The sequence below is a fragment of the Oryzias latipes genome, chromosome 1, assembly GCF_053564925.1.
Source record: "Oryzias latipes strain Hd-rR chromosome 1, Olatipes_Hd-rR_3.1".
Taxonomy (NCBI): Eukaryota; Metazoa; Chordata; class Actinopteri; order Beloniformes; family Adrianichthyidae; genus Oryzias; species Oryzias latipes.
This window is the reverse complement of record NC_136237.1, coordinates 10,970,287-10,997,841: the sequence shown is the minus strand read 5'-3', so window position 1 is coordinate 10,997,841 and position 27,555 is coordinate 10,970,287. Positions and strand designations below refer to the sequence as shown.

Below are 27,555 nucleotides of genomic sequence, written 5' to 3'. Positions count from 1 at the left end.
AGCTAGCTGCCCCACTCAAATGTGACACCGAATCGAACTCAGTGTGAAAGCAGCATTACACTCATGCCCCTCTTCTAAGTAGTTACATTCTTACCAACATCCAAAACAACAGCAGCAATACCCAACAAGAAAAGGTCTTATGAATGCATTCATGCAGTTGCATCTATTACCTTGTCTGCGTCAACTGCACTCACACTATCTTTGTTGATGGTTGCAAGGAGCAGGTGTTTCAGTAAACACTTTCAAAGCCCTGACTTGAATGAAAGCTTTTGTCATAAACATCTGAAAGACAGTAAGGTAGTTGCAGCAGTTTGAAAGCTCGGTCATCATTTTGCAATGTTTTTAATGGGCATTGGTGTAAAGACATGTAGTATGATTCCCAATGAGGGTACATCTAAAGGATTGTATTTGATGATCAACAGACAGGAGCTCAGGATAATGGAGAATGAGGGCATCGATCCCTCTACCTCTCACATGCAAAGCGAGCGCTCTACCACTTGAGCTAATTACCTTACGAATCAACTGTGTTTTTATGCCAAATGTTTAATGACACTTTTTGTATGGCTGTGACAGTTCTTCGTAGCTTCGGAGCATATCCAAACACTGTTTTTGCGGCTTTTTCTCTCCAAAATATCAACTTTTTCCAGTGGTTAAAAACCACACGATTCTATATTTGCCTCCACAGTTGCAAAGCTAATGCTAGAAGGGTTGGACACGCCATGTTTACAAAGATAATATAAACACACGGGCCATCTACAAGGATCTGCAGATTTGAAACTTGACTCATTACCAACTCTGCCAAATGAAAGGTAATCAACAAACAAGTCGTTCTGATCTTTACCTTTTCTGATGGTGAATTTGCATGCATCTTTTTACTCGCAGTCAACCACTCTTTTAGCATGTACATAGACTCATTTCTTATCATGATCAAGAGCGCTCAATGAATGTCACTCTGGCTTTTGGGGAACCCACGGAATTCTAATCATTGACATCAACACCTGAAAGCCACAGAGGCACTATCTGTCAAGAACAGAAATCCCTGATCAACAAGTATTCCTTAAAGGTAAATTCCATACCAACAACAGACCAAACTCTGCAACTCATCTCATAAGTACATGCTTCTTGCACCAACAGTTTGATGAAACGTAGATACAAAAGAAAATGTTGTGCAGAATGTGGACATCTATCCCCCTTGTTCTCACATGCAAAGCAAGCACTCTGCCATTTGAAGTAATTCCCTAGCAAAATGCTCTGATTGGTTGCTCAAATCCAAAAGTCCTTTTGGCCACAATGAGAGCACAGGTCCTTCTAACCTTGTTGTATATCCACATACTGGCACATTTTTAGTTTTTAAAAAATCCCAACTTGCTTGAGTAGCTGGAAATAATGGGCTACCTCAAGATGCCACAGGCCGCACGAGGCCAATGATGGCATACGAGTTTATGAGACCAGTGGTGTCACGAAAGAACTGAATTCCAGATGAGGTGTCCGAGAGGTTAAGGAGATGGACTGCTAATCCATTGTGCTTTGCACGCATGGGTTCAAATCCCGTCCTCATTGTGTATTTTGTCTTTTGGAGTGTCAACAGACGTTGTTCAGTAGCACCATGACAAGTTTTAAGCTGTGTTCACACCAAATGCAATTTTTGTGTAAGGATTGTCCACATTCACTCCTACATCAATGTTCTGATTATATTCAAGGGTCCTGTGGTGTGTTTAGCATTCAGCGTGTCAAGTCATTTTCGGACATACATCGTGCGACGAATTTGACAAGCGTATAAAGGCAGCTAGCTGCCCCACTCAAATGTGACACCGAATCGAACTCAGTGTGAAAGCAGCATTACACTCATGCCCCTCTTCTAAGTAGTTACATTCTTACCAACATCCAAAACAACAGCAGCAATACCCAACAAGAAAAGGTCTTATGAATGCATTCATGCAGTTGCATCTATTACCTTGTCAGCGTCAACTGCACTCACACTATCTTTGTTGATGGTTGCAAGGAGCAGGTGTTTCAGTAAACACTTTTAAAGCTTTAAAAGCCCTGACTTGAATGAAAGCTTTTGTCATAAACATCTGAAAGACAGTAAGGTAGTTGCAGCAGTTTGAAAGCTCGGTCATCATTTGGCAATGTTTTTAATGGGCATTGGTGTAAAGACATGTAGTATGATTCCCAATGAGGGTACATCTAAAGGACTGTATTTGATGATCAACAGACAGGAGCTCAGGATAATGGAGAATGAGGGCATCGATCCCTCTACCTCTCACATGCAAAGCGAGCGCTCTACTACTTGAGCTAATTACCCTACGAATCAACTGTGTTTTTATGCCAAATGTTTAATGACACTTTTTGTATGGCTGTGACAGTTCTTCGTAGCTTCGGTGCATATCCAAACACTGTTTTTGCGGCTTTTTCTCTCCAAAATATCAACTTTTTCCAGTGGTTAAAAACCACACGATTCTATATTTGCCTCCACAGTTGCAAAGCTAATGCTAGAAGGGTTGGACACGCCATGTTTACAAAGATAATATAAACCCACGGGCCATCTACAAGGATCTGCAGATTTGAAACTTGACTCATTACCAACTCTGCCAAATGAAAGGTAATCAACAAACAAGTCGTTCTGATCTTTACCTTTTCTGATGGTGAATTTGCATGCATCTTTTTACTCGCAGTCAACCACTCTGTCAGCATGTACATAGACTCATTTCTTATCATGATCAAGAGCGCTCAATGAATGTCACTCTGGCTTTTGGGGAACCCACGGAATTCTAATCATTGACATCAACACCTGAAAGCCACAGAGGCACTATCTGTCAAGAACAGAAATCCCTGATCAACAAGTATTCCTTAAAGGTAAATTCCATACCAACAACAGACCAAACTCTGCCACTCATCTCATAAGTACATGCTTCTTGCACCAACAGTTTGATGAAACGTAGATACAAAAGAAAATGTTGTGCAGAATGTGGACATCTATCCCCCTTGTTCTCACATGCAAAGCAAGCACTCTGCCATTTGAAGTAATTCCCTAGCAAAATGCTCTGATTGGTTGCTCAAATCCAAAAGTCCTTTTGGCCACAATAAGAGCACAGGTCCTTCTAACCTTGTTGTATATCCACATACTGGCACATTTTTAGTTTTTAAAAAATCCCAACTTGCTTGAGTAGCTGGAAATAATGGGCTACCTCAAGATGCCACAGGCCGCACGAGGCCAATGATGGCATACGAGTTTATGAGACCAGTGGTGTCACGAAAGAATTGAATTCCAGATGAGGTGTCCGAGAGGTTAAGGAGATGGACTGCTAATCCATTGTGCTTTGCACGCATGGGTTCAAATCCCATCCTCATCGTGTATTTTTTCTTTTGGAGTGTCAACAGACGTTCAGTAGCACCATGACAAGTTTTAAGCTGTGTTCACACCAAATGCAATTTGTGTGTAAGGATTGTCCACATTCACTCCTACACCAATGTTCTGATTATATTCAAGGGTCCTGTGGTGTGTTTAGCATTCAGCGTGTCAAGTCATTTTCGGACATACATCGTGCGACGAATTTGACAAGCGTATAAAGGCAGCTAGCTGCCCCACTCAAATGTGACACCGAATCGAACTCAGTGTGAAAGCAGCATTACACTCATGCCCCTCTTCTAAGTAGTTACATTCTTACCAACATCCAAAACAACAGCAGCAATACCCAACAAGAAAAGGTCTTATGAATGCATTCATGCAGTTGCATCTATTACCTTGTCTGCGTCAACTGCACTCACACTATCTTTGTTGATGGTTGCAAGGAGCAGGTGTTTCAGTAAACACTTTCAAAGCCCTGACTTGAATGAAAGCTTTTGTCATAAACATCTGAAAGACAGTAAGGTAGTTGCAGCAGTTTGAAAGCTCGGTCAGCATTTTGCAATGTTTTTAATGGGCATTGGTGTAAAGACATGTAGTATGATTCCCAATGAGGGTACATCTAAAGGACTGTATTTGATGATCAATAGACAGGAGCTCAGGATAATGGAGAATGAGGGCATCGATCCCTCTACCTCTCACATGCAAAGCGAGCGCTCTACCACTTGAGCTAATTCCCCTACGAATCAACTGTGTTTTTATGCCAAATGTTTAATGACACTTTTTGTATGGCTGTGACAGTTCTTCGTAGCTTCGGTGCATATCCAAACACTGTTTTTGCGGCTTTTTCTCTCCAAAATATCAACTTTTTCCAGTGGTTAAAAACCACACGATTCTATATTTGCCTCCACAGTTGCAAAGCTAATGCTAGAAGGGTTGGACACGCCATGTTTACAAAGATAATATAAACCCACGGGCCATCTACAAGGATCTGCAGATTTGAAACTTGACTCATTACCAACTCTGCCAAATGAAAGGTAATCAACAAACAAGTCGTTCTGATCTTTACCTTTTCTGATGGTGAATTTGCATGCATCTTTTTACTCGCAGTCAACCACTCTGTCAGCATGTACATAGACTCATTTCTTATCATGATCAAGAGCGCTCAATGAATGTCACTCTGGCTTTTGGGGAACCCACGGAATTCTAATCATTGACATCAACACCTGAAAGCCACAGAGGCACAATCTGTCAAGAACAGAAATCCCTGATCAACAAGTATTCCTTAAAGGTAAATTCCATACCAACAACAGACCAAACTCTGCAACTCATCTCATAAGTACATGCTTCTTGCACCAACAGTTTGATGAAACGTAGATACAAAAGAAAATGTTGTGCAGAATGTGGACATCTATCCCCCTTGTTCTCACATGCAAAGCAAGCACTCTGCCATTTGAAGTAATTCCCTAGCAAAATGCTCTGATTGGTTGCTCAAATCCAAAAGTCCTTTTGGCCACAATGAGAGCACAGGTCCTTCTAACCTTGTTGTATATCCACATACTGGCACATTTTTAGTTTTTAAAAAAACCCAACTTGCTTGAGTAGCTGGAAATAATGGGCTACCTCAAGATGCCACAGGCCGCACGAGGCCAATGATGGCATACGAGTTTATGAGACCAGTGGTGTCACGAAAGAATTGAATTCCAGATGAGGTGTCCGAGAGGTTAAGGAGATGGACTGCTAATCCATTGTGCTTTGCACGCATGGGTTCAAATCCCATCCTCATCGTGTATTTTTTCTTTTGGAGTGTCAACAGACGTTCAGTAGCACCATGACAAGTTTTAAGCTGTGTTCACACCAAATGCAATTTGTGTGTAAGGATTGTCCACATTCACTCCTACACCAATGTTCTGATTATATTCAAGGGTCCTGTGGTGTGTTTAGCATTCAGCGTGTCAAGTCATTTTCGGACATACATCGTGCGACGAATTTGACAAGCGTATAAAGGCAGCTAGCTGCCCCACTCAAATGTGACACAGAATCGAACTCAGTGTGAAAGCAGCATTACACTCATGCCCCTCTTCTAAGTAGTTACATTCTTACCAACATCCAAAACAACAGCAGCAATACCCAATAAGAAAAGGTCTTATGAATGCATTCATGCAGTTGCATCTATTACCTTGTCTGCGTCAACTGCACTCACACTATCTTTGTTGATGGTTGCAAGGAGCAGGTGTTTCAGTAAACACTTTCAAAGCCCTGACTTGAATGAAAGCTTTTGTCATAAACATCTGAAAGACAGTAAGGTAGTTGCAGCAGTTTGAAAGCTCGGTCAGCATTTTGCAATGTTTTTAATGGGCATTGGTGTAAAGACATGTAGTATGATTCCCAATGAGGGTACATCTAAAGGACTGTATTTGATGATCAATAGACAGGAGCTCAGGATAATGGAGAATGAGGGCATCGATCCCTCTACCTCTCACATGCAAAGCGAGCGCTCTACCACTTGAGCTAATTACCCTACGAATCAACTGTGTTTTTATGCCAAATGTTTAATGACACTTTTTGTATGGCTGTGACAGTTCTTCGTAGCTTCGGTGCATATCCAAACACTGTTTTTGCGGCTTTTTCTCTCCAAAATATCAACTTTTTCCAGTGGTTAAAAACCACACGATTCTATATTTGCCTCCACAGTTGCAAAGCTAATGCTAGAAGGGTTGGACACGCCATGTTTACAAAGATAATATAAACCCACGGGCCATCTACAAGGATCTGCAGATTTGAAACTTGACTCATTACCAACTCTGCCAAATGAAAGGTAATCAACAAACAAGTCGTTCTGATCTTTACCTTTTCTGATGGTGAATTTGCATGCATCTTTTTACTCGCAGTCAACCACTCTGTCAGCATGTACATAGACTCATTTCTTATCATGATCAAGAGCGCTCAATGAATGTCACTCTGGCTTTTGGGGAACCCACGGAATTCTAATCATTGACATCAACACCTGAAAGCCACAGAGGCACTATCTGTCAAGAACAGAAATCCCTGATCAACAAGTATTCCTTAAAGGTAAATTCCATACCAACAACAGACCAAACTCTGCAACTCATCTCATAAGTACATGCTTCTTGCACCAACAGTTTGATGAAACGTAGATACAAAAGAAAATGTTGTGCAGAATGTGGACATCTATCCCCCTTGTTCTCACATGCAAAGCAAGCACTCTGCCATTTGAAGTAATTCCCTAGCAAAATGCTCTGATTGGTTGCTCAAATCCAAAAGTCCTTTTGGCCACAATAAGAGCACAGGTCCTTCTAACCTTGTTGTATATCCACATACTGGCACATTTTTAGTTTTTAAAAAATCCCAACTTGCTTGAGTAGCTGGAAATAATGGGCTACCTCAAGATGCCACAGGCCGCACGAGGCCAATGATGGCATACGAGTTTATGAGACCAGTGGTGTCACGAAAGAATTGAATTCCAGATGAGGTGTCCGAGAGGTTAAGGAGATGGACTGCTAATCCATTGTGCTTTGCACGCATGGGTTCAAATCCCATCCTCATCGTGTATTTTTTCTTTTGGAGTGTCAACAGACGTTCAGTAGCACCATGACAAGTTTTAAGCTGTGTTCACACCAAATGCAATTTGTGTGTAAGGATTGTCCACATTCACTCCTACACCAATGTTCTGATTATATTCAAGGGTCCTGTGGTGTGTTTAGCATTCAGCGTGTCAAGTCATTTTCGGACATACATCGTGCGACGAATTTGACAAGCGTATAAAGGCAGCTAGCTGCCCCACTCAAATGTGACACAGAATCGATTTCAGTGTGAAAGCAGCATTACACTCATGCCCCTCTTCTAAGTAGTTACATTCTTACCAACATCCAAAACAACAGCAGCAATACCCAACAAGAAAAGGTCTTACGAATGCATTCATGCAGTTGCATCTATTACCTTGTCTGCGTCAACTGCACTCACACTATCTTTGTTGATGGTTGCAAGGAGCAGGTGTTTCAGTAAACACTTTCAAAGCCCTGACTTGAATGAAAGCTTTTGTCATAAACATCTGAAAGACAGTAAGGTAGTTGCAGCAGTTTGAAAGCTCGGTCAGCATTTTGCAATGTTTTTAATGGGCATTGGTGTAAAGACATGTAGTATGATTCCCAATGAGGGTACATCTAAAGGACTGTATTTGATGATCAACAGACAGGAGCTCAGGATAATGGAGAATGAGGGCATCGATCCCTCTACCTCTCACATGCAAAGCGAGCGCTCTACCACTTGAGCTAATTCCCCTACGAATCAACTGTGTTTTTATGCCAAATGTTTAATGACACTTTTTGTATGGCTGTGACAGTTCTTCGTAGCTTCGGTGCATATCCAAACACTGTTTTTGCGGCTTTTTCTCTCCAAAATATCAACTTTTTCCAGTGGTTAAAAACCACACGATTCTATATTTGCCTCCACAGTTGCAAAGCTAATGCTAGAAGGGTTGGACACGCCATGTTTACAAAGATAATATAAACCCACGGGCCATCTACAAGGATCTGCAGATTTGAAACTTGACTCATTACCAACTCTGCCAAATGAAAGGTAATCAACAAACAAGTCGTTCTGATCTTTACCTTTTCTGATGGTGAATTTGCATGCATCTTTTTACTCGCAGTCAACCACTCTTTTAGCATGTACATAGACTCATTTCTTATCATGATCAAGAGCGCTCAATGAATGTCACTCTGGCTTTTGGGGAACCCACGGAATTCTAATCATTGACATCAACACCTGAAAGCCACAGAGGCACTATCTGTCAAGAACAGAAATCCCTGATCAACAAGTATTCCTTAAAGGTAAATTCCATACCAACAACAGACCAAACTCTGCAACTCATCTCATAAGTACATGCTTCTTGCACCAACAGTTTGATGAAACGTAGATACAAAAGAAAATGTTGTGCAGAATGTGGACATCTATCCCCCTTGTTCTCACATGCAAAGCAAGCACTCTGCCATTTGAAGTAATTCCCTAGCAAAATGCTCTGATTGGTTGCTCAAATCCAAAAGTCCTTTTGGCCACAATGAGAGCACAGGTCCTTCTAACCTTGTTGTATATCCACATACTGGCACATTTTTAGTTTTTAAAAAATCCCAACTTGCTTGAGTAGCTGGAAATAATGGGCTACCTCAAGATGCCACAGGCCGCACGAGGCCAATGATGGCATACGAGTTTATGAGACCAGTGGTGTCACGAAAAGAACTGAATTCCAGATGAGGTGTCCGAGAGGTTAAGGAGATGGACTGCTAATCCATTGTGCTTTGCACGCATGGGTTCAAATGCCGTCCTCATTGTGTATTTTGTCTTTTGGAGTGTCAACAGACGTTGTTCAGTAGCACCATGACAAGTTTTAAGCTGTGTTCACACCAAATGCAATTTTTGTGTAAGGATTGTCCACATTCACTCCTACATCAATGTTCTGATTATATTCAAGGGTCCTGTGGTGTGTTTAGCATTCAGCGTGTCAAGTCATTTTCGGACATACATCGTGCGACGAATTTGACAAGCGTATAAAGGCAGCTAGCTGCCCCACTCAAATGTGACACCGAATCGAACTCAGTGTGAAAGCAGCATTACACTCATGCCCCTCTTCTAAGTAGTTACATTCTTACCAACATCCAAAACAACAGCAGCAATACCCAACAAGAAAAGGTCTTATGAATGCATTCATGCAGTTGCATCTATTACCTTGTCTGCGTCAACTGCACTCACACTATCTTTGTTGATGGTTGCAAGGAGCAGGTGTTTCAGTAAACACTTTCAAAGCTTTAAAAGCCCTGACTTGAATGAAAGCTTTTGTCATAAACATCTGAAAGACAGTAAGGTAGTTGCAGCAGTTTGAAAGCTCGGTCATCATTTTGCAATGTTTTTAATGGGCATTGGTGTAAAGACATGTAGTATGATTCCCAATGAGGGTACATCTAAAGGACTGTATTTGATGATCAACAGACAGGAGCTCAGGATAATGGAGAATGAGGGCATCGATCCCTCTACCTCTCACATGCAAAGCGAGCGCTCTACCACTTGAGCTAATTACCCTACGAATCAACTGTGTTTTTATGCCAAATGTTTAATGACACTTTTTGTATGGCTGTGACAGTTCTTCGTAGCTTCGGTGCATATCCAAACACTGTTTTTGCGGCTTTTTCTCTCCAAAATATCAACTTTTTCCAGTGGTTAAAAACCACACGATTCTATATTTGCCTCCACAGTTGCAAAGCTAATGCTAGAAGGGTTGGACACGCCATGTTTACAAAGATAATATAAACACACGGGCCATCTACAAGGATCTGCAGATTTGAAACTTGACTCATTACCAACTCTGCCAAATGAAAGGTAATCAACAAACAAGTCGTTCTGATCTTTACCTTTTCTGATGGTGAATTTGCATGCATCTTTTTACTCGCAGTCAACCACTCTGTCAGCATGTACATAGACTCATTTCTTATCATGATCAAGAGCGCTCAATGAATGTCACTCTGGCTTTTGGGGAACCCACGGAATTCTAATCATTGACATCAACACCTGAAAGCCACAGAGGCACAATCTGTCAAGAACAGAAATCCCTGATCAACAAGTATTCCTTAAAGGTAAATTCCATACCAACAACAGACCAAACTCTGCAACTCATCTCATAAGTACATGCTTCTTGCACCAACAGTTTGATGAAACGTAGATACAAAAGAAAATGTTGTGCAGAATGTGGACATCTATCCCCCTTGTTCTCACATGCAAAGCAAGCACTCTGCCATTTGAAGTAATTCCCTAGCAAAATGCTCTGATTGGTTGCTCAAATCCAAAAGTCCTTTTGGCCACAATAAGAGCACAGGTCCTTCTAACCTTGTTGTATATCCACATACTGGCACATTTTTAGTTTTTAAAAAATCCCAACTTGCTTGAGTAGCTGGAAATAATGGGCTACCTCAAGATGCCACAGGCCGCACGAGGCCAATGATGGCATACGAGTTTATGAGACCAGTGGTGTCACGAAAGAATTGAATTCCAGATGAGGTGTCCGAGAGGTTAAGGAGATGGACTGCTAATCCATTGTGCTTTGCACGCATGGGTTCAAATCCCATCCTCATCGTGTATTTTTTCTTTTGGAGTGTCAACAGACGTTCAGTAGCACCATGACAAGTTTTAAGCTGTGTTCACACCAAATGCAATTTGTGTGTAAGGATTGTCCACATTCACTCCTACACCAATGTTCTGATTATATTCAAGGGTCCTGTGGTGTGTTTAGCATTCAGCGTGTCAAGTCATTTTCGGACATACATCGTGCGACGAATTTGACAAGCGTATAAAGGCAGCTAGCTGCCCCACTCAAATGTGACACAGAATCGAACTCAGTGTGAAAGCAGCATTACACTCATGCCCCTCTTCTAAGTAGTTACATTCTTACCAACATCCAAAACAACAGCAGCAATACCCAACAAGAAAAGGTCTTATGAATGCATTCATGCAGTTGCATCTATTACCTTGTCTGCGTCAACTGCACTCACACTATCTTTGTTGATGGTTGCAAGGAGCAGGTGTTTCAGTAAACACTTTCAAAGCCCTGACTTGAATGAAAGCTTTTGTCATAAACATCTGAAAGACAGTAAGGTAGTTGCAGCAGTTTGAAAGCTCGGTCAGCATTTTGCAATGTTTTTAATGGGCATTGGTGTAAAGACATGTAGTATGATTCCCAATGAGGGTACATCTAAAGGACTGTATTTGATGATCAATAGACAGGAGCTCAGGATAATGGAGAATGAGGGCATCGATCCCTCTACCTCTCACATGCAAAGCGAGCGCTCTACCACTCGAGCTAATTCCCCTACGAATCAACTGTGTTTTTATGCCAAATGTTTAATGACACTTTTTGTATGGCTGTGACAGTTCTTCGTAGCTTCGGTGCATATCCAAACACTGTTTTTGCGGCTTTTTCTCTCCAAAATATCAACTTTTTCCAGTGGTTAAAAACCACACGATTCTATATTTGCCTCCACAGTTGCAAAGCTAATGCTAGAAGGGTTGGACACGCCATGTTTACAAAGATAATATAAACCCACGGGCCATCTACAAGGATCTGCAGATTTGAAACTTGACTCATTACCAACTCTGCCAAATGAAAGGTAATCAACAAACAAGTCGTTCTGATCTTTACCTTTTCTGATGGTGAATTTGCATGCATCTTTTTACTCGCAGTCAACCACTCTGTCAGCATGTACATAGACTCATTTCTTATCATGATCAAGAGCGCTCAATGAATGTCACTCTGGCTTTTGGGGAACCCACGGAATTCTAATCATTGACATCAACACCTGAAAGCCACAGAGGCACTATCTGTCAAGAACAGAAATCCCTGATCAACAAGTATTCCTTAAAGGTAAATTCCATACCAACAACAGACCAAACTCTGCAACTCATCTCATAAGTACATGCTTCTTGCACCAACAGTTTGATGAAACGTAGATACAAAAGAAAATGTTGTGCAGAATGTGGACATCTATCCCCCTTGTTCTCACATGCAAAGCAAGCACTCTGCCATTTGAAGTAATTCCCTAGCAAAATGCTCTGATTGGTTGCTCAAATCCAAAAGTCCTTTTGGCCACAATAAGAGCACAGGTCCTTCTAACCTTGTTGTATATCCACATACTGGCACATTTTTAGTTTTTAAAAAATCCCAACTTGCTTGAGTAGCTGGAAATAATGGGCTACCTCAAGATGCCACAGGCCGCACGAGGCCAATGATGGCATACGAGTTTATGAGACCAGTGGTGTCACGAAAGAATTGAATTCCAGATGAGGTGTCCGAGAGGTTAAGGAGATGGACTGCTAATCCATTGTGCTTTGCACGCATGGGTTCAAATCCCATCCTCATCGTGTATTTTTTCTTTTGGAGTGTCAACAGACGTTCAGTAGCACCATGACAAGTTTTAAGCTGTGTTCACACCAAATGCAATTTGTGTGTAAGGATTGTCCACATTCACTCCTACACCAATGTTCTGATTATATTCAAGGGTCCTGTGGTGTGTTTAGCATTCAGCGTGTCAAGTCATTTTCGGACATACATCGTGCGACGAATTTGACAAGCGTATAAAGGCAGCTAGCTGCCCCACTCAAATGTGACACAGAATCGAACTCAGTGTGAAAGCAGCATTACACTCATGCCCCTCTTCTAAGTAGTTACATTCTTACCAACATCCAAAACAACAGCAGCAATACCCAACAAGAAAAGGTCTTATGAATGCATTCATGCAGTTGCATCTATTACCTTGTCTGCGTCAACTGCACTCACACTATCTTTGTTGATGGTTGCAAGGAGCAGGTGTTTCAGTAAACACTTTCAAAGCCCTGACTTGAATGAAAGCTTTTGTCATAAACATCTGAAAGACAGTAAGGTAGTTGCAGCAGTTTGAAAGCTCGGTCAGCATTTTGCAATGTTTTTAATGGGCATTGGTGTAAAGACATGTAGTATGATTCCCAATGAGGGTACATCTAAAGGACTGTATTTGATGATCAATAGACAGGAGCTCAGGATAATGGAGAATGAGGGCATCGATCCCTCTACCTCTCACATGCAAAGCGAGCGCTCTACCACTTGAGCTAATTCCCCTACGAATCAACTGTGTTTTTATGCCAAATGTTTAATGACACTTTTTGTATGGCTGTGACAGTTCTTCGTAGCTTCGGTGCATATCCAAACACTGTTTTTGCGGCTTTTTCTCTCCAAAATATCAACTTTTTCCAGTGGTTAAAAACCACACGATTCTATATTTGCCTCCACAGTTGCAAAGCTAATGCTAGAAGGGTTGGACACGCCATGTTTACAAAGATAATATAAACCCACGGGCCATCTACAAGGATCTGCAGATTTGAAACTTGACTCATTACCAACTCTGCCAAATGAAAGGTAATCAACAAACAAGTCGTTCTGATCTTTACCTTTTCTGATGGTGAATTTGCATGCATCTTTTTACTCGCAGTCAACCACTCTGTCAGCATGTACATAGACTCATTTCTTATCATGATCAAGAGCGCTCAATGAATGTCACTCTGGCTTTTGGGGAACCCACGGAATTCTAATCATTGACATCAACACCTGAAAGCCACAGAGGCACTATCTGTCAAGAACAGAAATCCCTGATCAACAAGTATTCCTTAAAGGTAAATTCCATACCAACAACAGACCAAACTCTGCAACTCATCTCATAAGTACATGCTTCTTGCACCAACAGTTTGATGAAACGTAGATACAAAAGAAAATGTTGTGCAGAATGTGGACATCTATCCCCCTTGTTCTCACATGCAAAGCAAGCACTCTGCCATTTGAAGTAATTCCCTAGCAAAATGCTCTGATTGGTTGCTCAAATCCAAAAGTCCTTTTGGCCACAATGAGAGCACAGGTCCTTCTAACCTTGTTGTATATCCACATACTGGCACATTTTTAGTTTTTAAAAAATCCCAACTTGCTTGAGTAGCTGGAAATAATGGGCTACCTCAAGATGCCACAGGCCGCACGAGGCCAATGATGGCATACGAGTTTATGAGACCAGTGGTGTCACGAAAGAATTGAATTCCAGATGAGGTGTCCGAGAGGTTAAGGAGATGGACTGCTAATCCATTGTGCTTTGCACGCATGGGTTCAAATCCCATCCTCATCGTGTATTTTTTCTTTTGGAGTGTCAACAGACGTTCAGTAGCACCATGACAAGTTTTAAGCTGTGTTCACACCAAATGCAATTTGTGTGTAAGGATTGTCCACATTCACTCCTACACCAATGTTCTGATTATATTCAAGGGTCCTGTGGTGTGTTTAGCATTCAGCGTGTCAAGTCATTTTCGGACATACATCGTGCGACGAATTTGACAAGCGTATAAAGGCAGCTAGCTGCCCCACTCAAATGTGACACAGAATCGAACTCAGTGTGAAAGCAGCATTACACTCATGCCCCTCTTCTAAGTAGTTACATTCTTACCAACATCCAAAACAACAGCAGCAATACCCAACAAGAAAAGGTCTTATGAATGCATTCATGCAGTTGCATCTATTACCTTGTCTGCGTCAACTGCACTCACACTATCTTTGTTGATGGTTGCAAGGAGCAGGTGTTTCAGTAAACACTTTCAAAGCCCTGACTTGAATGAAAGCTTTTGTCATAAACATCTGAAAGACAGTAAGGTAGTTGCAGCAGTTTGAAAGCTCGGTCAGCATTTTGCAATGTTTTTAATGGGCATTGGTGTAAAGACATGTAGTATGATTCCCAATGAGGGTACATCTAAAGGACTGTATTTGATGATCAATAGACAGGAGCTCAGGATAATGGAGAATGAGGGCATCGATCCCTCTACCTCTCACATGCAAAGCGAGCGCTCTACCACTTGAGCTAATTCCCCTACGAATCAACTGTGTTTTTATGCCAAATGTTTAATGACACTTTTTGTATGGCTGTGACAGTTCTTCGTAGCTTCGGTGCATATCCAAACACTGTTTTTGCGGCTTTTTCTCTCCAAAATATCAACTTTTTCCAGTGGTTAAAAACCACACGATTCTATATTTGCCTCCACAGTTGCAAAGCTAATGCTAGAAGGGTTGGACACGCCATGTTTACAAAGATAATATAAACCCACGGGCCATCTACAAGGATCTGCAGATTTGAAACTTGACTCATTACCAACTCTGCCAAATGAAAGGTAATCAACAAACAAGTCGTTCTGATCTTTACTTTTTCTGATGGTGAATTTGCATGCATCTTTTTACTCGCAGTCAACCACTCTGTCAGCATGTACATAGACTCATTTCTTATCATGATCAAGAGGGCTCAATGAATGTCACTCTGGCTTTTGGGGAAGCCACGGAATTCTAATCATTGACATCAACACCTGAAAGCCACAGAGGCACTATCTGTCAAGAACAGAAATCCCTGATCAACAAGTATTCCTTAAAGGTAAATTCCATACCAACAACAGACCAAACTCTGCAACTCATCTCATAAGTACATGCTTCTTGCACCAACAGTTTGATGAAACGTAGATACAAAAGAAAATGTTGTGCAGAATGTGGACATCTATCCCCCTTGTTCTCACATGCAAAGCAAGCACTCTGCCATTTGAAGTAATTCCCTAGCAAAATGCTCTGATTGGTTGCTCAAATCCAAAAGTCCTTTTGGCCACAATGAGAGCACAGGTCCTTCTAACCTTGTTGTATATCCACATACTGGCACATTTTTAGTTTTTAAAAAATCCCAACTTGCTTGAGTAGCTGGAAATAATGGGCTACCTCAAGATGCCACAGGCCGCACGAGGCCAATGATGGCATACGAGTTTATGAGACCAGTGGTGTCACGAAAGAATTGAATTCCAGATGAGGTGTCCGAGAGGTTAAGGAGATGGACTGCTAATCCATTGTGCTTTGCACGCATGGGTTCAAATCCCATCCTCATCGTGTATTTTTTCTTTTGGAGTGTCAACAGACGTTCAGTAGCACCATGACAAGTTTTAAGCTGTGTTCACACCAAATGCAATTTGTGTGTAAGGATTGTCCACATTCACTCCTACACCAATGTTCTGATTATATTCAAGGGTCCTGTGGTGTGTTTAGCATTCAGCGTGTCAAGTCATTTTCGGACATACATCGTGCGACGAATTTGACAAGCGTATAAAGGCAGCTAGCTGCCCCACTCAAATGTGACACAGAATCGAACTCAGTGTGAAAGCAGCATTACACTCATGCCCCTCTTCTAAGTAGTTACATTCTTACCAACATCCAAAACAACAGCAGCAATACCCAACAAGAAAAGGTCTTATGAATGCATTCATGCAGTTGCATCTATTACCTTGTCTGCGTCAACTGCACTCACACTATCTTTGTTGATGGTTGCAAGGAGCAGGTGTTTCAGTAAACACTTTCAAAGCCCTGACTTGAATGAAAGCTTTTGTCATAAACATCTGAAAGACAGTAAGGTAGTTGCAGCAGTTTGAAAGCTCGGTCAGCATTTTGCAATGTTTTTAATGGGCATTGGTGTAAAGACATGTAGTATGATTCCCAATGAGGGTACATCTAAAGGACTGTATTTGATGATCAATAGACAGGAGCTCAGGATAATGGAGAATGAGGGCATCGATCCCTCTACCTCTCACATGCAAAGCGAGCGCTCTACCACTTGAGCTAATTCCCCTACGAATCAACTGTGTTTTTATGCCAAATGTTTAATGACACTTTTTGTATGGCTGTGACAGTTCTTCGTAGCTTCGGTGCATATCCAAACACTGTTTTTGCGGCTTTTTCTCTCCAAAATATCAACTTTTTCCAGTGGTTAAAAACCACACGATTCTATATTTGCCTCCACAGTTGCAAAGCTAATGCTAGAAGGGTTGGACACGCCATGTTTACAAAGATAATATAAACCCACGGGCCATCTACAAGGATCTGCAGATTTGAAACTTGACTCATTACCAACTCTGCCAAATGAAAGGTAATCAACAAACAAGTCGTTCTGATCTTTACTTTTTCTGATGGTGAATTTGCATGCATCTTTTTACTCGCAGTCAACCACTCTGTCAGCATGTACATAGACTCATTTCTTATCATGATCAAGAGGGCTCAATGAATGTCACTCTGGCTTTTGGGGAAGCCACGGAATTCTAATCATTGACATCAACACCTGAAAGCCACAGAGGCACTATCTGTCAAGAACAGAAATCCCTGATCAACAAGTATTCCTTAAAGGTAAATTCCATACCAACAACAGACCAAACTCTGCAACTCATCTCATAAGTACATGCTTCTTGCACCAACAGTTTGATGAAACGTAGATACAAAAGAAAATGTTGTGCAGAATGTGGACATCTATCCCCCTTGTTCTCACATGCAAAGCAAGCACTCTGCCATTTGAAGTAATTCCCTAGCAAAATGCTCTGATTGGTTGCTCAAATCCAAAAGTCCTTTTGGCCACAATGAGAGCACAGGTCCTTCTAACCTTGTTGTATATCCACATACTGGCACATTTTTAGTTTTTAAAAAATCCCAACTTGCTTGAGTAGCTGGAAATAATGGGCTACCTCAAGATGCCACAGGCCGCACGAGGCCAATGATGGCATACGAGTTTATGAGACCAGTGGTGTCACGAAAGAATTGAATTCCAGATGAGGTGTCCGAGAGGTTAAGGAGATGGACTGCTAATCCATTGTGCTTTGCACGCATGGGTTCAAATCCCATCCTCATTGTGTATTTTTTCTTTTGGAGTGTCAACAGACGTTCAGTAGCACCATGACAAGTTTTAAGCTGTGTTCACACCAAATGCAATTTGTGTGTAAGGATTGTCCACATTCACTCCTACACCAATGTTCTGATTATATTCAAGGGTCCTGTGGTGTGTTTAGCATTCAGCGTGTCAAGTCATTTTCGGACATACATCGTGCGACGAATTTGACAAGTGTATAAAGGCAGCTAGCTGCCCCACTCAAATGTGACACCGAATCGAACTCAGTGTGAAAGCAGCATTACACTCATGCCCCTCTTCTAAGTAGTTACATTCTTACCAACATCCAAAGCAACAGCAGCAATACCCAACAAGAAAAGGTCTTATGAATGCATTCATGCAGTTGCATCTATTACCTTGTCTGCGTCAACTGCACTCACACTATCTTTGTTGATGGTTGCAAGGAGCAGGTGTTTCAGTAAACACTTTCAAAGCCCTGACTTGAATGAAAGCTTTTGTCATAAACATCTGAAAGACAGTAAGGTAGTTGCAGCAGTTTGAAAGCTCGGTCATCATTTTGCAATGTTTTTAATGGGCATTGGTGTAAAGACATGTAGTATGATTCCCAATGAGGGTACATCTAAAGGACTGTATTTGATGATCAACAGACAGGAGCTCAGGATAATGGAGAATGAGGGCATCGATCCCTCTACCTCTCACATGCAAAGCGAGCGCTCTACCACTTGAGCTAATTACCCTACGAATCAACTGTGTTTTTATGCCAAATGTTTAATGACACTTTTTGTATGGCTGTGACAGTTCTTCGTAGCTTCGGTGCATATCCAAACACTGTTTTTGCGGCTTTTTCTCTCCAAAATATCAACTTTTTCCAGTGGTTAAAAACCACACGATTCTATATTTGCCTCCACAGTTGCAAAGCTAATGCTAGAAGGGTTGGACACGCCATGTTTACAAAGATAATATAAACCCACGGGCCATCTACAAGGATCTGCAGATTTGAAACTTGACTCATTACCAACTCTGCCAAATGAAAGGTAATCAACAAACAAGTCGTTCTGATCTTTACCTTTTCTGATGGTGAATTTGCATGCATCTTTTTACTCGCAGTCAACCACTCTGTCAGCATGTACATAGACTCATTTCTTATCATGATCAAGAGCGCTCAATGAATGTCACTCTGGCTTTTGGGGAACCCACGGAATTCTAATCATTGACATCAACACCTGAAAGCCACAGAGGCACAATCTGTCAAGAACAGAAATCCCTGATCAACAAGTATTCCTTAAAGGTAAATTCCATACCAACAACAGACCAAACTCTGCAACTCATCTCATAAGTACATGCTTCTTGCACCAACAGTTTGATGAAACGTAGATACAAAAGAAAATGTTGTGCAGAATGTGGACATCTATCCCCCTTGTTCTCACATGCAAAGCAAGCACTCTGCCATTTGAAGTAATTCCCTAGCAAAATGCTCTGATTGGTTGCTCAAATCCAAAAGTCCTTTTGGCCACAATGAGAGCACAGGTCCTTCTAACCTTGTTGTATATCCACATACTGGCACATTTTTAGTTTTTAAAAAATCCCAACTTGCTTGAGTAGCTGGAAATAATGGGCTACCTCAAGATGCCACAGGCCGCACGAGGCCAATGATGGCATACGAGTTTATGAGACCAGTGGTGTCACGAAAGAATTGAATTCCAGATGAGGTGTCCGAGAGGTTAAGGAGATGGACTGCTAATCCATTGTGCTTTGCACGCATGGGTTCAAATCCCATCCTCATTGTGTATTTTTTCTTTTGGAGTGTCAACAGACGTTCAGTAGCACCATGATAAGTTTTAAGCTGTGTTCACACCAAATGCAATTTGTGTGTAAGGATTGTCCACATTCACTCCTACACCAATGTTCTGATTATATTCAAGGGTCCTGTGGTGTGTTTAGCATTCAGCGTGCCAAGTCATTTTCGGACATACATCGTGCGACGAATTTGACAAGTGTATAAAGGCAGCTAGCTGCCCCACTCAAATGTGACACCGAATCGAACTCAGTGTGAAAGCAGCATTACACTCATGCCCCTCTTCTAAGTAGTTACATTCTTACCAACATCCAAAGCAACAGCAGCAATACCCAACAAGAAAAGGTCTTATGAATGCATTCATGCAGTTGCATCTATCACCTTGTCTGCGTCAACTGCACTCACACTATCTTTGTTGATGGTTGCAAGGAGCAGGTGTTTCAGTAAACACTTTCAAAGCCCTGACTTGAATGAAAGCTTTTGTCATAAACATCTGAAAGACAGTAAGGTAGTTGCAGCAGTTTGAAAGCTCGGTCATCATTTTGCAATGTTTTTAATGGGCATTGGTGTAAAGACATGTAGTATGATTCCCAATGAGGGTACATCTAAAGGACTGTATTTGATGATCAACAGACAGGAGCTCAGGATAATGGAGAATGAGGGCATCGATCCCTCTACCTCTCACATGCAAAGCGAGCGCTCTACCACTTGAGCTAATTACCCTACGAATCAACTGTGTTTTTATGCCAAATGTTTAATGACACTTTTTGTATGGCTGTGACAGTTCTTCGTAGCTTCGGTGCATATCCAAACACTGTTTTTGCGGCTTTTTCTCTCCAAAATATCAACTTTTTCCAGTGGTTAAAAACCACACGATTTTATATTTGCCTCCACAGTTGCAAAGCTAATGCTAGAAGGGTTGGACACGCCATGTTTACAAAGATAATATAAACACACGGGCCATCTACAAGGATCTGCAGATTTGAAACTTGACTCATTACCAACTCTGCCAAATGAAAAGTAATCAACAAACAAGTCGTTCTGATCTTTACCTTTTCTGATGGTGAATTTGCATGCATCTTTTTACTCGCAGTCAACCACTCTGTCAGCATGTACATAGACTCATTTCTTATCATGATCAAGAGCGCTCAATGAATGTCACTCTGGCTTTTGGGGAACCCACGGAATTCTAATCATTGACATCAACACCTGAAAGCCACAGAGGCACTATCTGTCAAGAACAGAAATCCCTGATCAACAAGTATTCCTTAAAGGTAAATTCCATACCAACAACAGACCAAACTCTGCAACTAATCTCATAAGTACATGCTTCTTGCACCAACAGTTTGATGAAACGTAGATACAAAAGAAAATGTTGTGCAGAATGTGGACATCTATCCCCCTTGTTCTCACATGCAAAGCAAGCACTCTGCCATTTGAAGTAATTCCCTAGAAAAATGCTCTGATTGGTTGCTCAAATCCAAAAGTCCTTTTGGCCACAATGAGAGCACAGGTCCTTCTAACCTTGTTGTATATCCACATACTGGCACATTTTTAGTTTTTAAAAAATCCCAACTTGCTTGAGTAGCTGGAAATAATGGGCTACCTCAAGATGCCACAGGCCGCACGAGGCCAATGATGGCATACGAGTTTATGAGACCAGTGGTGTCACGAAAGAATTGAATTCCAGATGAGGTGTCCGAGAGGTTAAGGAGATGGACTGCTAATCCATTGTGCTTTGCACGCATGGGTTCAAATCCCATCCTCATTGTGTATTTTTTCTTTTGGAGTGTCAACAGACGTTCAGTAGCACCATGACAAGTTTTAAGCTGTGTTCACACCAAATGCAATTTGTGTGTAAGGATTGTCCACATTCACTCCTACACCAATGTTCTGATTATATTCAAGGGTCCTGTGGTGTGTTTAGCATTCAGCGTGTCAAGTCATTTTCGGACATACATCGTGCGACGAATTTGACAAGTGTATAAAGGCAGCTAGCTGCCCCACTCAAATGTGACACCGAATCGAACTCAGTGTGAAAGCAGCATTACACTCATGCCCCTCTTCTAAGTAGTTACATTCTTACCAACATCCAAAGCAACAGCAGCAATACCCAACAAGAAAAGGTCTTATGAATGCATTCATGCAGTTGCATCTATTACCTTGTCTGCGTCAACTGCACTCACACTATCTTTGTTGATGGTTGCAAGGAGCAGGTGTTTCAGTAAACACTTTCAAAGCCCTGACTTGAATGAAAGCTTTTGTCATAAACATCTGAAAGACAGTAAGGTAGTTGCAGCAGTTTGAAAGCTCGGTCATCATTTTGCAATGTTTTTAATGGGCATTGGTGTAAAGACATGTAGTATGATTCCCAATGAGGGTACATCTAAAGGACTGTATTTGATGATCAACAGACAGGAGCTCAGGATAATGGAGAATGAGGGCATCGATCCCTCTACCTCTCACATGCAAAGCGAGCGCTCTACCACTTGAGCTAATTACCCTACGAATCAACTGTGTTTTTATGCCAAATGTTTAATGACACTTTTTGTATGGCTGTGACAGTTCTTCGTAGCTTCGGTGCATATCCAAACACTGTTTTTGCGGCTTTTTCTCTCCAAAATATCAACTTTTTCCAGTGGTTAAAAACCACACGATTCTATATTTGCCTCCACAGTTGCAAAGCTAATGCTAGAAGGGTTGGACACGCCATGTTTACAAAGATAATATAAACCCACGGGCCATCTACAAGGATCTGCAGATTTGAAACTTGACTCATTACCAACTCTGCCAAATGAAAGGTAATCAACAAACAAGTCGTTCTGATCTTTACCTTTTCTGATGGTGAATTTGCATGCATCTTTTTACTCGCAGTCAACCACTCTGTCAGCATGTACATAGACTCATTTCTTATCATGATCAAGAGCGCTCAATGAATGTCACTCTGGCTTTTGGGGAACCCACGGAATTCTAATCATTGACATCAACACCTGAAAGCCACAGAGGCACAATCTGTCAAGAACAGAAATCCCTGATCAACAAGTATTCCTTAAAGGTAAATTCCATACCAACAACAGACCAAACTCTGCAACTAATCTCATAAGTACATGCTTCTTGCACCAACAGTTTGATGAAACGTAGATACAAAAGAAAATGTTGTGCAGAATGTGGACATCTATCCCCCTTGTTCTCACATGCAAAGCAAGCACTCTGCCATTTGAAGTAATTCCCTAGCAAAATGCTCTGATTGGTTGCTCAAATCCAAAAGTCCTTTTGGCCACAATGAGAGCACAGGTCCTTCTAACCTTGTTGTATATCCACATACTGGCACATTTTTAGTTTTTAAAAAATCCCAACTTGCTTGAGTAGCTGGAAATAATGGGCTACCTCAAGATGCCACAGGCCGCACGAGGCCAATGATGGCATACGAGTTTATGAGACCAGTGGTGTCACGAAAGAATTGAATTCCAGATGAGGTGTCCGAGAGGTTAAGGAGATGGACTGCTAATCCATTGTGCTTTGCACGCATGGGTTCAAATCCCATCCTCATTGTGTATTTTTTCTTTTGGAGTGTCAACAGACGTTCAGTAGCACCATGACAAGTTTTAAGCTGTGTTCACACCAAATGCAATTTGTGTGTAAGGATTGTCCACATTCACTCCTACACCAATGTTCTGATTATATTCAAGGGTCCTGTGGTGTGTTTAGCATTCAGCGTGTCAAGTCATTTTCGGACATACATCGTGCGACGAATTTGACAAGTGTATAAAGGCAGCTAGCTGCCCCACTCAAATGTGACACCGAATCGAACTCAGTGTGAAAGCAGCATTACACTCATGCCCCTCTTCTAAGTAGTTACATTCTTACCAACATCCAAAACAACAGCAGCAATACCCAACAAGAAAAGGTCTTATGAATGCATTCATGCAGTTGCATCTATCACCTTGTCTGCGTCAACTGCACTCACACTATCTTTGTTGATGGTTGCAAGGAGCAGGTGTTTCAGTAAACACTTTCAAAGCCCTGACTTGAATGAAAGCTTTTGTCATAAACATCTGAAAGACAGTAAGGTAGTTGCAGCAGTTTGAAAGCTCGGTCATCATTTTGCAATGTTTTTAATGGGCATTGGTGTAAAGACATGTAGTATGATTCCCAATGAGGGTACATCTAAAGGACTGTATTTGATGATCAACAGACAGGAGCTCAGGATAATGGAGAATGAGGGCATCGATCCCTCTACCTCTCACATGCAAAGCGAGCGCTCTACCACTTGAGCTAATTCCCCTACGAATCAACTGTGTTTTTATGCCAAATGTTTAATGACACTTTTTGTATGGCTGTGACAGTTCTTCGTAGCTTCGGTGCATATCCAAACACTGTTTTTGCGGCTTTTTCTCTCCAAAATATCAACTTTTTCCAGTGGTTAAAAACCACACGATTCTATATTTGCCTCCACAGTTGCAAAGCTAATGCTAGAAGGGTTGGACACGCCATGTTTACAAAGATAATATAAACACACGGGCCATCTACAAGGATCTGCAGATTTGAAACTTGACTCATTACCAACTCTGCCAAATGAAAGGTAATCAACAAACAAGTCGTTCTGATCTTTACCTTTTCTGATGGTGAATTTGCATGCATCTTTTTACTCGCAGTCAACCACTCTGTCAGCATGTACATAGACTCATTTCTTATCATGATCAAGAGCGCTCAATGAATGTCACTCTGGCTTTTGGGGAACCCACGGAATTCTAATCATTGACATCAACACCTGAAAGCCACAGAGGCACTATCTGTCAAGAACAGAAATCCCTGATCAACAAGTATTCCTTAAAGGTAAATTCCATACCAACAACAGACCAAACTCTGCAACTCATCTCATAAGTACATGCTTCTTGCACCAACAGTTTGATGAAACGTAGATACAAAAGAAAATGTTGTGCAGAATGTGGACATCTATCCCCCTTGTTCTCACATGCAAAGCAAGCACTCTGCCATTTGAAGTAATTCCCTAGCAAAATGCTCTGATTGGTTGCTCAAATCCAAAAGTCCTTTTGGCCACAATGAGAGCACAGGTCCTTCTAACCTTGTTGTATATCCACATACTGGCACATTTTTAGTTTTTAAAAAATCCCAACTTGCTTGAGTAGCTGGAAATAATGGGCTACCTCAAGATGCCACAGGCCGCACGAGGCCAATGATGGCATACGAGTTCATGAGACCAGTGGTGTCACGAAAGAATTGAGTTCCAGATGAGGTGTCCGAGAGGTTAAGGAGATGGACTGCTAATCCATTGTGCTTTGCACGCATGGGTTCAAATCCCATCCTCATTGTGTATTTTTTCTTTTGGAGTGTCAACAGACGTTCAGTAGCACCATGACAAGTTTTAAGCTGTGTTCACACCAAATGCAATTTGTGTGTAAGGATTGTCCACATTCACTCCTACACCAATGTTCTGATTATATTCAAGGGTCCTGTGGTGTGTTTAGCATTCAGCGTGTCAAGTCATTTTCGGACATACATCGTGAGACGAATTTGACAAGCGTATAAAGGCAGCTAGCTGCCCCACTCAAATGTGACACCGAATCGAACTCAGTGTGAAAGCAGCATTACACTCATGCCCCTCTTCTAAGTAGTTACATTCTTACCAACATCCAAAGCAACAGCAGCAATACCCAACAAGAAAAGGTCTTATGAATGCATTCATGCAGTTGCATCTATTACCTTGTCTGCGTCAACTGCACTCACACTATCTTTGTTGATGGTTGCAAGGAGCAGGTGTTTCAGTAAACACTTTCAAAGCCCTGACTTGAATGAAAGCTTTTGTCATAAACATCTGAAAGACAGTAAGGTAGTTGCAGCAGTTTGAAAGCTCGGTCATCATTTTGCAATGTTTTTAATGGGCATTGGTGTAAAGACATGTAGTATGATTCCCAATGAGGGTACATCTAAAGGACTGTATTTGATGATCAACAGACAGGAGCTCAGGATAATGGAGAATGAGGGCATCGATCCCTCTACCTCTCACATGCAAAGCGAGCGCTCTACCACTTGAGCTAATTACCCTACGAATCAACTGTGTTTTTATGCCAAATGTTTAATGACACTTTTTGTATGGCTGTGACAGTTCTTCGTAGCTTCGGTGCATATCCAAACACTGTTTTTGCGGCTTTTTCTCTCCAAAATATCAACTTTTTCCAGTGGTTAAAAACCACACGATTCTATATTTGCCTCCACAGTTGCAAAGCTAATGCTAGAAGGGTTGGACACGCCATGTTTACAAAGATAATATAAACACACGGGCCATCTACAAGGATCTGCAGATTTGAAACTTGACTCATTACCAACTCTGCCAAATGAAAGGTAATCAACAAACAAGTCGTTCTGATCTTTACCTTTTCTGATGGTGAATTTGCATGCATCTTTTTACTCGCAGTCAACCACTCTGTCAGCATGTACATAGACTCATTTCTTATCATGATCAAGAGCGCTCAATGAATGTCACTCTGGCTTTTGGGGAACCCACGGAATTCTAATCATTGACATCAACACCTGAAAGCCACAGAGGCACTATCTGTCAAGAACAGAAATCCCTGATCAACAAGTATTCCTTAAAGGTAAATTCCATACCAACAACAGACCAAACTCTGCAACTCATCTCATAAGTACATGCTTCTTGCACCAACAGTTTGATGAAACGTAGATACAAAAGAAAATGTTGTGCAGAATGTGGACATCTATCCCCCTTGTTCTCACATGCAAAGCAAGCACTCTGCCATTTGAAGTAATTCCCTAGCAAAATGCTCTGATTGGTTGCTCAAATCCAAAAGTCCTTTTGGCCACAATGAGAGCACAGGTCCTTCTAACCTTGTTGTATATCCACATACTGGCACATTTTTAGTTTTTAAAAAATCCCAACTTGCTTGAGTAGCTGGAAATAATGGGCTACCTCAAGATGCCACAGGCCGCACGAGGCCAATGATGGCATACGAGTTCATGAGACCAGTGGTGTCACGAAAGAATTGAGTTCCAGATGAGGTGTCCGAGAGGTTAAGGAGATGGACTGCTAATCCATTGTGCTTTGCACGCATGGGTTCAAATCCCATCCTCATTGTGTATTTTTTCTTTTGGAGTGTCAACAGACGTTCAGTAGCACCATGACAAGTTTTAAGCTGTGTTCACACCAAATGCAATTTGTGTGTAAGGATTGTCCACATTCACTCCTACACCAATGTTCTGATTATATTCAAGGGTCCTGTGGTGTGTTTAGCATTCAGCGTGTCAAGTCATTTTCGGACATACATCGTGAGACGAATTTGACAAGCGTATAAAGGCAGCTAGCTTCCCCACTCAAATGTGACACCGAATCGAACTCAGTGTGAAAGCAGCATTACACTCATGCCCCTCTTCTAAGTAGTTACATTCTTACCAACATCCAAAGCAACAGCAGCAATACCCAACAAGAAAAGGTCTTATGAATGCATTCATGCAGTTGCATCTATTACCTTGTCTGCGTCAACTGCACTCACACTATCTTTGTTGATGGTTGCAAGGAGCAGGTGTTTCAGTAAACACTTTCAAAGCCCTGACTTGAATGAAAGCTTTTGTCATAAACATCTGAAAGACAGTAAGGTAGTTGCAGCAGTTTGAAAGCTCGGTCATCATTTTGCAATGTTTTTAATGGGCATTGGTGTAAAGACATGTAGTATGATTCCCAATGAGGGTACATCTAAAGGACTGTATTTGATGATCAATAGACAGGAGCTCAGGATAATGGAGAATGAGGGCATCGATCCCTCTACCTCTCACATGCAAAGCGAGCGCTCTACCACTTGAGCTAATTCCCCTACGAATCAACTGTGTTTTTATGCCAAATGTTTAATGACACTTTTTGTATGGCTGTGACAGTTCTTCGTAGCTTCGGTGCATATCCAAACACTGTTTTTGCGGCTTTTTCTCTCCAAAATATCAACTTTTTCCAGTGGTTAAAAACCACACGATTCTATATTTGCCTCCACAGTTGCAAAGCTAATGCTAGAAGGGTTGGACACGCCATGTTTACAAAGATAATATAAACTCACGGGCCATCTACAAGGATCTGCAGATTTGAAACTTGACTCATTACCAACTCTGCCAAATGAAAGGTAATC

General features: G+C 41.5%; 14 non-coding genes across 14 annotated transcripts; all 14 read left to right on the top strand.

The window, feature by feature from the left end:
* The first annotated feature begins 1,478 nt into the window (after positions 1 to 1,478).
* On the top strand, positions 1,479 to 1,560 carry trnas-gcu (transfer RNA serine (anticodon GCU)). The gene has a single exon. It is a non-coding gene; the product is annotated as a tRNA-Ser (tRNA).
* A 1,711-nt stretch (positions 1,561 to 3,271) lies between these two features.
* On the top strand, positions 3,272 to 3,353 carry trnas-gcu (transfer RNA serine (anticodon GCU)). Its single transcript has one exon. It is a non-coding gene; the product is annotated as a tRNA-Ser (tRNA).
* Positions 3,354 to 5,052: 1,699 nt separating this feature from the next.
* trnas-gcu (transfer RNA serine (anticodon GCU)) lies at positions 5,053 to 5,134 on the top strand. Its single transcript has one exon. It is a non-coding gene; the product is annotated as a tRNA-Ser (tRNA).
* A 1,699-nt stretch (positions 5,135 to 6,833) lies between these two features.
* trnas-gcu (transfer RNA serine (anticodon GCU)) lies at positions 6,834 to 6,915 on the top strand. Its single transcript has one exon. It is a non-coding gene; the product is annotated as a tRNA-Ser (tRNA).
* A 3,493-nt stretch (positions 6,916 to 10,408) lies between these two features.
* On the top strand, positions 10,409 to 10,490 carry trnas-gcu (transfer RNA serine (anticodon GCU)). The gene has a single exon. It is a non-coding gene; the product is annotated as a tRNA-Ser (tRNA).
* Positions 10,491 to 12,189: 1,699 nt separating this feature from the next.
* On the top strand, positions 12,190 to 12,271 carry trnas-gcu (transfer RNA serine (anticodon GCU)). Its single transcript has one exon. It is a non-coding gene; the product is annotated as a tRNA-Ser (tRNA).
* Positions 12,272 to 13,970: 1,699 nt separating this feature from the next.
* Positions 13,971 to 14,052, top strand: trnas-gcu (transfer RNA serine (anticodon GCU)). The gene has a single exon. It is a non-coding gene; the product is annotated as a tRNA-Ser (tRNA).
* A 1,699-nt stretch (positions 14,053 to 15,751) lies between these two features.
* On the top strand, positions 15,752 to 15,833 carry trnas-gcu (transfer RNA serine (anticodon GCU)). Its single transcript has one exon. It is a non-coding gene; the product is annotated as a tRNA-Ser (tRNA).
* Positions 15,834 to 17,532: 1,699 nt separating this feature from the next.
* trnas-gcu (transfer RNA serine (anticodon GCU)) lies at positions 17,533 to 17,614 on the top strand. The gene has a single exon. It is a non-coding gene; the product is annotated as a tRNA-Ser (tRNA).
* A 1,699-nt stretch (positions 17,615 to 19,313) lies between these two features.
* On the top strand, positions 19,314 to 19,395 carry trnas-gcu (transfer RNA serine (anticodon GCU)). The gene has a single exon. It is a non-coding gene; the product is annotated as a tRNA-Ser (tRNA).
* Positions 19,396 to 21,094: 1,699 nt separating this feature from the next.
* trnas-gcu (transfer RNA serine (anticodon GCU)) lies at positions 21,095 to 21,176 on the top strand. Its single transcript has one exon. It is a non-coding gene; the product is annotated as a tRNA-Ser (tRNA).
* A 1,699-nt stretch (positions 21,177 to 22,875) lies between these two features.
* Positions 22,876 to 22,957, top strand: trnas-gcu (transfer RNA serine (anticodon GCU)). The gene has a single exon. It is a non-coding gene; the product is annotated as a tRNA-Ser (tRNA).
* A 1,699-nt stretch (positions 22,958 to 24,656) lies between these two features.
* trnas-gcu (transfer RNA serine (anticodon GCU)) lies at positions 24,657 to 24,738 on the top strand. Its single transcript has one exon. It is a non-coding gene; the product is annotated as a tRNA-Ser (tRNA).
* A 1,699-nt stretch (positions 24,739 to 26,437) lies between these two features.
* On the top strand, positions 26,438 to 26,519 carry trnas-gcu (transfer RNA serine (anticodon GCU)). Its single transcript has one exon. It is a non-coding gene; the product is annotated as a tRNA-Ser (tRNA).
* The last annotated feature ends 1,036 nt before the right edge of the window (positions 26,520 to 27,555 follow it).